A 12,317-nucleotide genomic window follows, 5' to 3' on the forward strand; every position below is an offset into this window, starting at 1 on the left:
TGGACCGCCCTGCTAACTCAGAACTGAAGCCACTGCTGAAGTCCACCTTTCAGCCAAAGATTAGACAGGCTTACAAAACAAATAAAAACACTCGTGAGGAAATGTGCTCCTTAGAACAATCAAGTATATGAGACCAAATGGGCAACACCTGTCCAAAAACAAAGCCAAGAAGGCAGAAAGGGACAGGAAAACTGGACAAATGGACACGGGGAACCTAAGGTGGAAAGGGAAAGGGGGAGAGTGCTGACACGCTGCAGGGACTGCACCCAATGTCACAAAATGGTTTGTGTATAAATTTTTGAATGAGATACTAATTTGGGCTGTAAACTTTCACCTAAAACACAATAAAATTAAAAAAAAAATTTCACATAAACAAACAAATCATAGTCTGTATATAAAAGGAAACATAAAAAGCAGGAACATAAAACAAGATGAGAGAAGTTGAAAAAATCATAACCATTAAGATGATGAAGGTAAACATTTTGTTGCTCAATTAAAATGCAAAAACTTGCATTGGTTGGAAAAACAAAATCCATTTATTTGCCTTTAGAGAACACCTAAAACAAAATAATACACGTAAGGTGAAAAATTGCAACAAACTCCCTAAGGGAATGATTGTACCAAACACAGTAAAATGAGAAATAAATTTGTTTAATGTTTAAAATACAACAAAAAGTTCAACCTCTGGAGGCTGAAAACCGAATTCCAAAGAGGGAGTAAAAATGCAAATAGAAAATGAGAGCACTATATATCAAAATGCACAGGGAGTGGACAACACTGCATATAGAGAGAAGTAATAGCCTAAATGCTTTAATTGCTAAAAAGCAATAAACAAGGAAGCAGAGTAATAAACTTATGAGGCAAGAACTAAAAAACACTCCATATTAAGGAGCAGTAAGAACACAGGGCAACATGGTTTAAAGTAGCAAAAAACTGGATCACTGATACATGCAACAATAAGAAAGCTATTACGAATAATGATATTGATATAAATTTATCAACATGAAAATGTTCACAATATTTTGTTAATTGAAAGAAAACAGGTTACCAATCGTATATTGTATTAAGCCATTTTTGTAAAGTATGTTATGTGTAAGCATAGAAATAAAATAAACTGTATCAGGATATTATATTCTAAGTGCTTATGATATGCTAAGTACTGCTTAGGCATTTTACATGCATAGATTCAATTATATTCATAAGAAACCTATGTGTTCATTCTATTATTTTCCCCATTTACAGATGAAGAGATTTAAAGTTTAAAAACTCACGCAAAGTCACACAGCTATTAAGTGGTAGTGGTCTGGAAAAACACACAGCAAATTATTCACAGTGCACATCAAAACTGCAATGAGAAATTATCTCACCTCTGCAAGAATGACACCAATCCAAAAACAAAAAACAATAAGTGCTGGTGAGGTTGTGAGGAGACTGGAACTCTACTACACTGCTGGTGGGAATGTAAAATGGTACAAGCACTATGGAAAAGGATGTGTTGCTTCTTAAAAAGCTGGAAATATAAATACCACATGACCCAGCAATCCCTCTCCTAGGTACACATCCTAGAGAAATAAGAGCCGCCACGTGAATAGACACAGGCACACCCGTGTTAACTGCGGCATAATTCACAAAAGCAAAAAGATGGAAACAACTTAAGTGCCCATCAGTGAATGCGTGGATAAACTATGGTACATACAGACAATGGAATACTAAGCAACGGTAAAGAATAAAGATGAATCCATGAAACATGTCACAACATGGATGAATCTGGAGGACATCATGTGCAACAAAATAAGCCAATCACAGAAGGACAAGTATTGTATGAGACCATTATTATAAGAACTCAAGAAAATGTTCAAATAAATGTTAATAGCATTTATTTTTGAACAACGAGAATATAGATGAGTTTTTGTTTTATTTGCATTTTCAGTTTTTCTGCAATAAACATGCCTTATTTGTGGAAAAAATTGTTATTAAAAGATGAAAGGAAGATATTTAATCAGGAAACAGAAAAGTAGGTAAAAAAATCTGAAAGGTTGCTGTTTGAAAAATAATAAAACAGGTGTGACAATTTTAAGAGATAAAAACTTAAAGAGTTAAATATGAGAAATAGATTATAAAAACAAATAAAATAGACATTTAAAATATAAATACTATCATGGTATCATATTTTTAAATGTAAATAAACTAAATAATTATCTGCAAATTGATTCTAACAGACAGTTTCATGAATTATTTCTTGTAAATTGCTGAAGAACAATAATTCCCATGCCATATAATCTATTCAATTCATCTAATAAATATAGCAAAAACCTGATACTGAGGCGCGACAATTGCAAGACAAGAAAGAAAATTACAAGCAATCATTCCTGCAAATCTGGATATATGTATCCTTAATCAAATACTAACATAATTTAGTAATGAGTCAAAATAATAATTGACAATAGCCCAATTATACCCATCCCAAGAACACACTGATGGTTCAATATTAGAATATGTATTAATAAAATACGCATCCTATAGTATGTCAATAAATCATAAAGGAAAAGGCTTATATATAATTATTTCAATTGATGCTAGAAAAAAACTTTTGTTAAATTCAATTTTCATTCTTGGTTTAAAACACTCTGAGGTAGAAATAACAGAATGACTCTTTAATACATAAAAATACCAATCTAAAACCAAGTGTCAGCACAGATATACCCTACTGTCTAGTGATGAGACACATTTCCATTAAATTGAGGAAGAAAACAATGGTTAGTGGAAATACCTGTTGAACAGAAGATATACCCTTTTCTAAAGACACTTGTCTTAGTCATCTACCCCTAATCCCCACTGCCGTCGAGTCGATTCGGACTCATAGCGACCCTATAGGACAGAGTAGAACTGCCCCATAGAGTTTCCAAGGAGCGCCTTGCGGATTCAAACTGCCAACCTTTTGGTTAACAGCTGTAGCACTTAACCACTACGCCACCAGGGTTTCCGATTCAGTCATCTAGTGCTGCTATAACAGAAATACCACAAGTGGATAGTTTTAACAAACACAAATTTTTCTCTCATAGCCTAGGAGGCTAGAAGTTCAAATTCAAGCCACCAGCTCCAGGAGAAGGCTTTCTCTCTGTGTCAGCTCTGGGAGAAGGTCCTTGTCATCAATCTTCCCCTGGGTTTAGGAGTTTCTCAGTGCAGGGACCTCGGTCCAAAGGATGCACTCCACTCCTAGTTCTTCTTGCTTGGTAGTAATGAGTTCCCTCTTTCTATCCTCTCTCACCTTTTATCTCTTGTAAGATAAAAGGTGATACATGCCACACACCAGGGAAACTCCCCTTACATGGGATCAGGGCTGTGACCTGAGTTAGGGTGTTGCATCCCACCCTGATCTTGCCTCATCAACCACAGGCAGAGATTAGGATTTACAACATGTAGGACAATTGCATCAGATCACAAAATGGAGGACAACCACACAATATTGGGAATCACGGCCTAGCCAAGTTGACACATATTTTGGGGGGAAACAATTTAATCCATGACACCACCCTTCTACATGTTTGCCTCTTTAGGGACTTTCTCATATTCAGGGCTAGGAGTAGGGTGAAACAAGTGAGGCCCCTAAAACACAAAATTTATGCCCATACTCACTTTTAGGTTGTGAAAGTGCAAGGCCAGCACATGTATGACCTTGATCACGAGTGCCTCCTTCAGTTTCACACCTCATCCTAATCCAGCCCTACCCGTATTCCCTCCCTCTTGCCTGTTCTACTGGCTATTTCTCTTTGAGGAGCTCAAGTCTGCCCTTTGGAAGATAGCAAGCCCATCTCTAGAACTTCAGAATTCTCAGGCAAAAATCAAATAGCAGTCTTACGTCCCATGTGTTCCAAAGTTTTCTAACTTATCCCATTGACTAAATCCCACTGAAGCTGCCCCAAATCTTTGCTGCTTTTCCCAAAGAAATCATCTTAATAAATTCTCTATACTTAATCTCCAAAGACCAGATGCTTTTATATCAGAGCTTCGAACTGGTTCATTCTGGTTTGAACCCCTGCTAAGAATGTGCATTTCCATTTCTGACTCATAGCCACCCTATAGGACAGAGTAGAACCACCCCATTGACTGTCCAAGGAGTGCCTGGTGGATTTGAACTGCCGACCCTTTGGTTAGCAGCCATAACACTTAACCACTACACCACCAGGGTTTCCATATTTCCACCCCAGATATGCTAAATCAGAACCTACATTTAATGAGATCCCCAGGTACACTGAATCAAAATCTACATTTTAACAAGATCTCATTTAGTATATCTGGGGTGGAAATGCAGATTCTCAGCAGGGGTTCAAGACTGAATGAACTAGTTCCAAGCCCTGTTATACATTCACAACATACGTGAGGGATTCGAGTTGGGAAATTAGTGCTTAGATATTTATGTTATATATCATTTTAGGGTTTCAGAAAAAGTGTCTATTTTAACAACTTATTGCCATTATTCTCTGTAGCTCGTAGAATTTTACAAGCAAAATATGTGGAAATATTTTTGAAAGAAAAACTACTATATAAATGCCATCTATTATTAATTATGGCGCCCTGGTTAAGAGCTGGGCTGCTAACCCAAAGGTCAGCGGTTCAAAACCACCAGTCTCTCCTTGGAAACCCTAGGGGGTAGTCCTACTCGTCATGTAAGGTCACTATGCGTCAGAAGCCACTCTACAGCATATAACACCAGTCTCCCCTTGGCAACCCTAGGGGGTAGTCCTACTCGTCATGTAAGGTCGCTATGCGTCAGAAGCCACTCTACGGCGTATAACAACAATTATTAGTTACCGTTGGTGTTAGATGCCTTCGAGTTGGTTTTGACTTATAATGGCCCCATGTGACAGAGCAGAACTGCCCCATAGGATTTGCTAGGCTTCATTCTTTACAGGAGCAGATCGCCAGGTCTTTTCTCCTGCGGAGCCGCTGGGTGGGTTTGAACTGCCAACCTTTTGGTTAGCAGCCAACATTTAACCGTTGCGCCACCAGGGCTCCTTATTATAACTATTTCTTTTTTTTTTATAATAACTTTTATTAAGCTTCAAGTGAACATTTACAAATCCAATCAGTCTGTCACATATAAGTTTACATACATCTCACTCCCTACTCCCACTTACTCTCCCCGTCTTGAGTCAGCCCTTTCAGTCTCTCCTTTCTTGACAATTTTGCCGGCTTCCCTCTCTCTCTATCCTCCCATCCCCCCTCCAGACAAGAGTTGCCAACACAATCTCAAGTGTCCACCTGATATAATTAGCTCACTCTTCATCAGCATCTCTCTCCCACCTGCTGACCAGTCCCTTTCATTTCTGATGAGTTGTCTTCGGGGATGGTTCCTGTCCTGTGTCAACTGAAGGTCTGGGGAGCATGGCCGCCGGGATTCCTCCAGTCTCAGTCAGACCATTAAGTTTGGTCTTCTTATGAGAATTTGGGGTCTGCATCCCACTGATCTCCTGCTCCCTCAGGGGTCCTCTGCTGAGCTCCCTGTCAGGGCAGTCATCAATTGTGGCCGGGCACCAACTAGTTCTTCTGGTCTCAGGATGATGTAGGTCTCTGGTTCATGCGGCCGTTTCTGTCTCTTGGGCTCTTAGTTGTCATGTGAGCTTGGTGTTCTTCATTTTTCTTTGCTCCAGGTGGGTTGAGACCAATTGCTGCATCTTAGATGGCTGCTTGTTAGCATTTAAGACCCCAGACGCCACATTTCAAAGTGGGATGCAGAATGATTTCATAATAGAATTATTTTGCCAATTGACTTAGAAGTCCCGCAAACCATGCTCCCCAGACCCCTGCGCTTGCTCCGCTGACCTTTGAAGCATTCATTTTATCCCGGAAACTTCTTTGCTTTTGGTCCAGTCCAATTGAGCTGACCTTCCATGTATTGAGTGTTGTCTTTCCCTTCACCTAAAGCAGTTCTTATCTACTGATTAATCAATAAAAAAACCCTCTCCCACCCTCCCTCCCTCCCCCCCTCGTAACCACAAAAGTATGTGTTCTTCTCAGGTTTACTGTTTCTCAAGATCTTATAATAGTGGTCTTATACAATATTTGTCCTTTTGCCTCTGACTAATTTCGCTCAGCATAATGCCTTCCAGGTTCCTCCATGTTATGAAATGTTTCACAGATTCGTCACTGTTCTTTATCGATGCGTAGTATTCCATTGTGTGAATATACCACAATTTATTTAACCATTCATCCGTTGATGGACACCTTGGTTGCTTCCAACTTTTTGCTATTGTAAACAGAGCTGCAATAAACATGGGTGTGCATATATCTGTTTGTATGAAGGCTCTTGTATCTCTAGGGTATATTCCTAGGAGTGGGATTTCTGGGTTGTATGGTAGTTCTATTTCTAACTGTTTAAGATAACGCCAGATAGATTTCCAAAGTGGTTGTACCATTTTACATTTCCACCAGCAGTGTATGAGAGTTCCAATCTCTCCGCAGCCTCTCCAACATTTATTATTTTGTGTTTTTTGGATTAATGCCAGCCTTGCTGGTGTGAGATGGAATCTCATCGTAGTTTTAATTTGCATTTCTCTAATGGCTAATGATCGAGAGCATTTTCTCATGTATCTGTTGGCTGCCTGAATATCTTCTTTAGAGAAATGTGTGTTCATATCCTTTGCCCACTTCTTGATTGGGTTGTTTGTCTTTTTGTGGTTGAGTTTTGACAGAATCATGTAGATTTTAGAGATCAGGCGCTGGTCGGAGATGTCATAGCTGAAAATTCTTTCCCAATCTGTAGGTGGTCTTTTTACTCTTTTGGTGAAGTCTTTAGATGAGCATAGGTGTTTGATTTTTAGGAGCTCCCAGTTATCGGGTTTCTCTTCATCATTTTTGGTAATGTTTTGTATTCTGTTTATACCTTGTATTAGGGCTCCTAGGGTTGTCCCAATTTTTTCTTCCATGATCTTTATCGTTTTAGTCTTTATGTTTAGGTCTTTGATCCACTTGGAGTTAGTTTTTGTGCATGGTGTGAGGTATGGGTCCTGTTTCATTTTTTTGCAAATGGATATCCACTTATGCCAGCACCATTTGTTAAAAAGGCTGTCTTTTCCCCAGTTAATTGACACTGGTCCTTTGTCAAATATCAGCTGCTCATACGTGGATGGATCTATGTCTGGGTTCTCAATTCTGTTCCATTGGTCTATGTGTCTGTTGTTGTACCAATACCAGGCTGTTTTGACTACTGTGGCTGTATAATAGGTTCTGAAGTCAGGTAAGGTGAGGCCTCCCACTTTCTTCTTCTTTTTCAGTAGTGCTTTGCTTATCCGGGGCTTCTTTCCCTTCCATATGAAATTGGTGATTTGTTTCTCTATCCCCTTAAAATATGACATTGGAATTTGGATCGGAAGTGCGTTAAATGTATAGATGGCTTTTGGTAGAATAGACATTTTTACTATGTTAAGTCTTCCTATCCATGAGCAAGGTATGTTTTTCCACTTAAGTATGTCCTTTTGAATTTCTTGTAGTAGAGCTTTGTAGTTTTCTTCGTATAGGTCTTTTACATCCTTGGTAAGATTTATTCCTAAGTATCTTATCTTCTTGGGGGCTACTGTGAATGGTATTGATTTGGTTATTTCCTCTTCGGTGTTCTTTTTGTTGATGTAGAGGAATCCAAGTGATTTTTGTATGTTTATTATATAACCTGAGACTCTGCCAAACTCTTCTATTAGTTTCAGTAGTTTTCTGGAGGATTCCTTAGGGTTTTCTGTGTATATAATCATGTCATCTGCAAATAGTGATAACTTTACTTCTTCCTTGCCAATCCGGATACCTTTTATTTCTTTGTCTAGCCTAATTGCCCTGGCTAAGACTTCCAACACGATGTTGAATAAGAGTGGTGATAAAGGGCATCCTTGTCTGGTTCCCGTTCTCAAGGGAAATGCTTTCAGGTTCTCTCCATTTAGAGTGATATTGGCTGTTGGCTTTGCATAGATGCCCTTTATTATGTTGAGGAATTTTCCTTCAATTCCTATTTTGGTAAGAGTTTTTATCATGAATGGGTGTTGGACTTTGTCAAATGCCTTTTCTGCATCAATTGATAAGATCATGTGGTTTTTGTCTTTTGTTTTATTTATGTGATGGATTACATTAATGGTTTTTCTGATATTAAACCAGCCTTGCATACCTGGTATAAATCCCACTTGATCAGGGTGAATTATTTTTTTGATGTGTCGTTGGATTCTATTGGCTAGAATTTTGTTGAGGATTTTTGCATCAATGTTCATGAGGGATATAGGTCTATAATTTTCTTTTTTTGTAATGTCTTTACCTGGTTTTGGTATCAGGGAGATGGTGGCTTCATAGAATGAGTTGGGTAGTATTCCGTCATTTTCTATGCTTTGGAATACCTTTAGTAGTAGTGGTGTTAACTCTTCTCTGAAAATTTGGTAGAACTCTGCAGTGAAGCCGTCCGGGCCAGGACTTTTTTTTGTTGGGAGTTTTTTGATTACCGTTTCAATCTCTTTTTTTGTTATGGGTCTATTTAGTTGTTCTACTTCTGAATGTGTTAGTTTAGGTAGGTAGTGTTTTTCCAGGAATTCATCCATTTCTTCTAGGTTTTCAAATTTGTTAGAGTACAATTTTTCATAATAATCTGAAATGATTCTTTTAACTTCATTTAGTTCTGTTGTGATGTGGTCCTTCTCATTTCTTATTCGGGTTATTTGTTTCCTTTCCTGTATTTCTTTAGTCAGTCTAGCCAATGGTTTATCAATTTTGTTAATTTTTTCAAAGAACCAGCTTTTGGCTTTGTTAATTCTTTCAATTGTTTTTCTGTTCTCTAATTCATTTAGTTCAGCTCTAATTTTTATTATTTGTTTTCTTCTGGAGCCTGATGGATTCTTTTGTTGCTCACTTTCTATTTGTTCAAGTTGTAGGGACAGTTCTCTGATTTTGGCTCTTTCTTCTTTTTGTATGTGTGCATTTATTGATATAAATTGGCCTCTGAGCACTGCTTTTGCTGTGTCCCAGAGGTTTTGATAGGAAGTATTTTCATTCTCGTTGCTTTCTATGAATTTCCTTATTCCCTCCTTGATGTCTTCTATAACCCAGTCTTTTTTCAGGAGGGTATTGTTCATTTTCCAAGTATTTGATTTCTTTTCCCTCGTTTTTCTGTTATTGATCTCTAGTTTTATTGCCTTGTGGTCTGAGAAGATGCTTTGTAATATTTCGATGTTTTGGACTCTGCAAAGGTTTGTTTTATGACCTAATATGTGGTCTATTCTAGAGAATGTTCCATGTGCGCTAGAAAAAAAAGTATATTTTGCAGCAGTTGGGTGGAGAGTTCTATATAAGTCAATGAGGTCAAGTTGGTTGATTGTTGTAATTAGATCTTCCGTGTCTCTGTTTAGCTTCTTACTGGATGTCCTGTCCTTCTCCGAAAGTGGTGTGTTGAAGTCTCCTACTATAATTGTGGAGGTATCTATCTCGCTTTTCAGTTCTGTTAAAATTTGATTTATGTATCTTGCAGCCCTGTCATTGGGTGCGTAAATATTTAATATGGTTATGTCTTCCTGATCAATTGTCCCTTTTATCATTATATAGTGTCCTTCTTTATCCTTTGTGGTGGATTTAAGTCTAAAGTCTATTTTGTCAGAAATTAATATTGCTACTCCTCTTCTTTTTTGCTTATTGTTTGCTTGATATACTTTTTTCCATCCTTTGAGTTTTAGTTGGTTTGTGTCTCTAAGTCTAAGGTGTGTCTCTTGTAGGCAGCGTATAGATGGATCGTGTTTCTTTATCCAGTCTGAGACTCTCTGTCTCTTTATTGGTGCATTTAGTCCATTTACATTCAGGGTAATTATAGATAAATAAGTTTTTAGTGCTGTCATTTTGATGCCTTTTTATGTGTGTTGTTGACAATTTCATTTTTCCACACACTTTTTTGTGCTGAGGCGTTTTTCTTAGTAAATTGTGAGATCCTCATTTTCATAGTGTTTGACTTTATGTTAGTTGAGTCGTTACGTTTTTCTTGGTTTTTGTCTTGAGTTATAGAGTTGTTATGCCTTTTTGTGGTTACCTCATTATATACCCCTATTTTTCTAAGTAAAAACCTAACTTGTATTGTTCTATATCGCCTTGTATCACTCTCCATATGGCAGTTCAATGCCTCCTGTGTTTAGTCCCTCTTTTTGATTATTGTGATCTTTTACCTATTGACTTCCATAATTCCCTGTTATGTGTATTTTTTTTTTTAATTAATCTTAATTTGTTTGTTTTTGTGATTTCCCTATTTGAGTTGATATCAGGACGTTCTGTTTTGTGACCTTGTGTTGTGCTGATATCTGATATTATTGGTTCTGTGACCAAACAATATCCTTTAGTATTTCTTGTAGCTTTGGTTTGGTTTTTGCAAATTCTCTAAACTTGTGTTTGTCTGTAAATATCTTAATTTCGCCTTCATATTTCAGAGAGAGTTTTGCTGGATATATGATCCTTGGTTGGCAGTTTTTCTCCTTCAGTGTTCTGTATATGTCGTCCCATTCCCTTCTTGCCTGCATGGTTTCTGCTGAGTAGTCAGAACATATTCTTATTGATTCTCCCTTGAAGGAAACCTTTCTTTTCTCCCTGGCTGCTTTTAAAATTTTCTGTTTATCTTTGGTTTTGGTGAGTTTGATGATAATATGTCTTGGTGTTTTTCTTTTTGGATCAATCTTAAATGGGGTTCGATGAGCATCTTGGATAGATATCCTTTCGTCTTTCATGATGTCAGGGAAGTTTTCTGTCAGAAGTTCTTCAACTATTTTCTCTGTGTTTTCTGTCCCCCCTCCCTGTTCTGGGACTCCAATCACCCGCAGGTTATCCTTCTTGATAGAGTCCCACATAATTCTTAGGGTTTCTTCATTTTTTTTAATTCTTTTATCTGATTTTTTTTCAGCTATGTTGGTGTTGATTCCCTGGTCCTCCAGATGTCCCAGTCTGCATTCTAATTGCTCGAGTCTGCTCCTCTGACTTCCTAGTGTGTTGTCTAATTCTGTTATTTTATTGTTAATCTTTTGGATTTCTACATGTTGTCTCTCTATGGATTCTTGCAACTTATTAATTTTTCCAGTATGTTCTTGAATAATCTTTTTGAGTTCTTCAACAGTTTTATCAGTGTGTTCCTTGGCTTTTTCTGCAGATATCCTAATTTCATTTGTGATATCATTAAGCATTCTGTAAATTAGTTTTTTATATTCTGTATCTGATAATTCCAAAATTGTATCTTCATTTGGGAAAGATTTTGATTCTTTTGTTTGGGGGGTTGGAGAAGCTGTCGTGGTCTGCTTCTTTAAGTGGTTTGATATGGATTGTTGTCTCCGAGCCATCACTGGGAAACTAGTTTTTCCAGAAAATCCGCTAAAAAAAAAATGCAGTCAGATCCCTATCAGAGTTCTCCCTCTGGCTCAGGCTATTCAGATGTTAATGAAGCCGCCTGGGGAGGGTGGGGGAGGGAACAGAGAGCTAGGAGAGTAGCACCTCAGAATATAGCCAGAGTTGCTTGTCTTGCTTGGAATGACTGTTATATCTGAGATTCCCGCGGGCGCGTCGCCTATGTGTGCTGGCTGTGTGGAGATTGCCCCCAGGGGGTCTGGCCCGCTGAAGTCACGGTCAGATCCTCCGCTTCCAGCCCCACGCCCAGCGTCAAGGCTCCCCTACTGGGACGGTGCACTCTCAACTCCAAAATCAGTCGCTGCCTCCCGGGGACTTCTCGTCCCTCCAGCCGCGTGGCCGTGCCGCCCCCGTGAACCAGGTGGGCCCCCTCCCGGGGTTAGTTCAGATGGGTGGAGTAGCTCCCCATGCTTGTGCCGCGACCAAGTGTCCCGGCTGGAACGCTGTTCTCCCCACTCCAATACCAGTCGCTGCCTCCCGGGGACTTCTCCTACCGGCTGCGTCCCACGCCGCCCGCGCGACCCGGCTGGTCCCCTTCCCGGGGTTAGTTCAGGGGGTGGAGCAACTCTCCGTGTTTATGGCGTACCTGCGAGCAGTCCAAATCCCTGCGGACGGTTCCCCGGCTCGGATGCTGCTCTTTCTGCTCCAAGATCAGTCACTGCCTCCCGGGGACTTCTCCTACCGGCTGCGTCCCACGCCGCCCGTGGAACCGGCTGGTCCCCCTCCCGGGGTTAGTTCAGGGGGGTGGAGCAGGTCTCTGTGCTTGTGCCGTACCTGACTGGTACGCTGGCTCCAGGCTCTGGAAACTATCGCTGCTTCCCCGTATTAGTTCGTTCTCCGTCTCTAAATCCGTGTTTGTTGTTCAGGGTTCGTAGATTGTTATGTATGTGATCGATTCACTTGTTTTTCCGTGTCTTTGTTGT

General features: G+C 39.3%; 1 protein-coding gene across 1 annotated transcript in view; it reads right to left on the reverse strand.

Annotated features, from left to right (window-relative positions):
* SPATA17 (spermatogenesis associated 17) overlaps window positions 1-12,317 on the reverse strand; it is a 250,689-nt gene that overhangs the window by 191,385 nt on the left and 46,987 nt on the right. The window lies entirely within an intron of this gene.

This window comes from Loxodonta africana, chromosome 25 (genome assembly GCF_030014295.1).
Source record: "Loxodonta africana isolate mLoxAfr1 chromosome 25, mLoxAfr1.hap2, whole genome shotgun sequence".
NCBI classification, from domain to species: domain Eukaryota; kingdom Metazoa; phylum Chordata; class Mammalia; order Proboscidea; family Elephantidae; genus Loxodonta; species Loxodonta africana.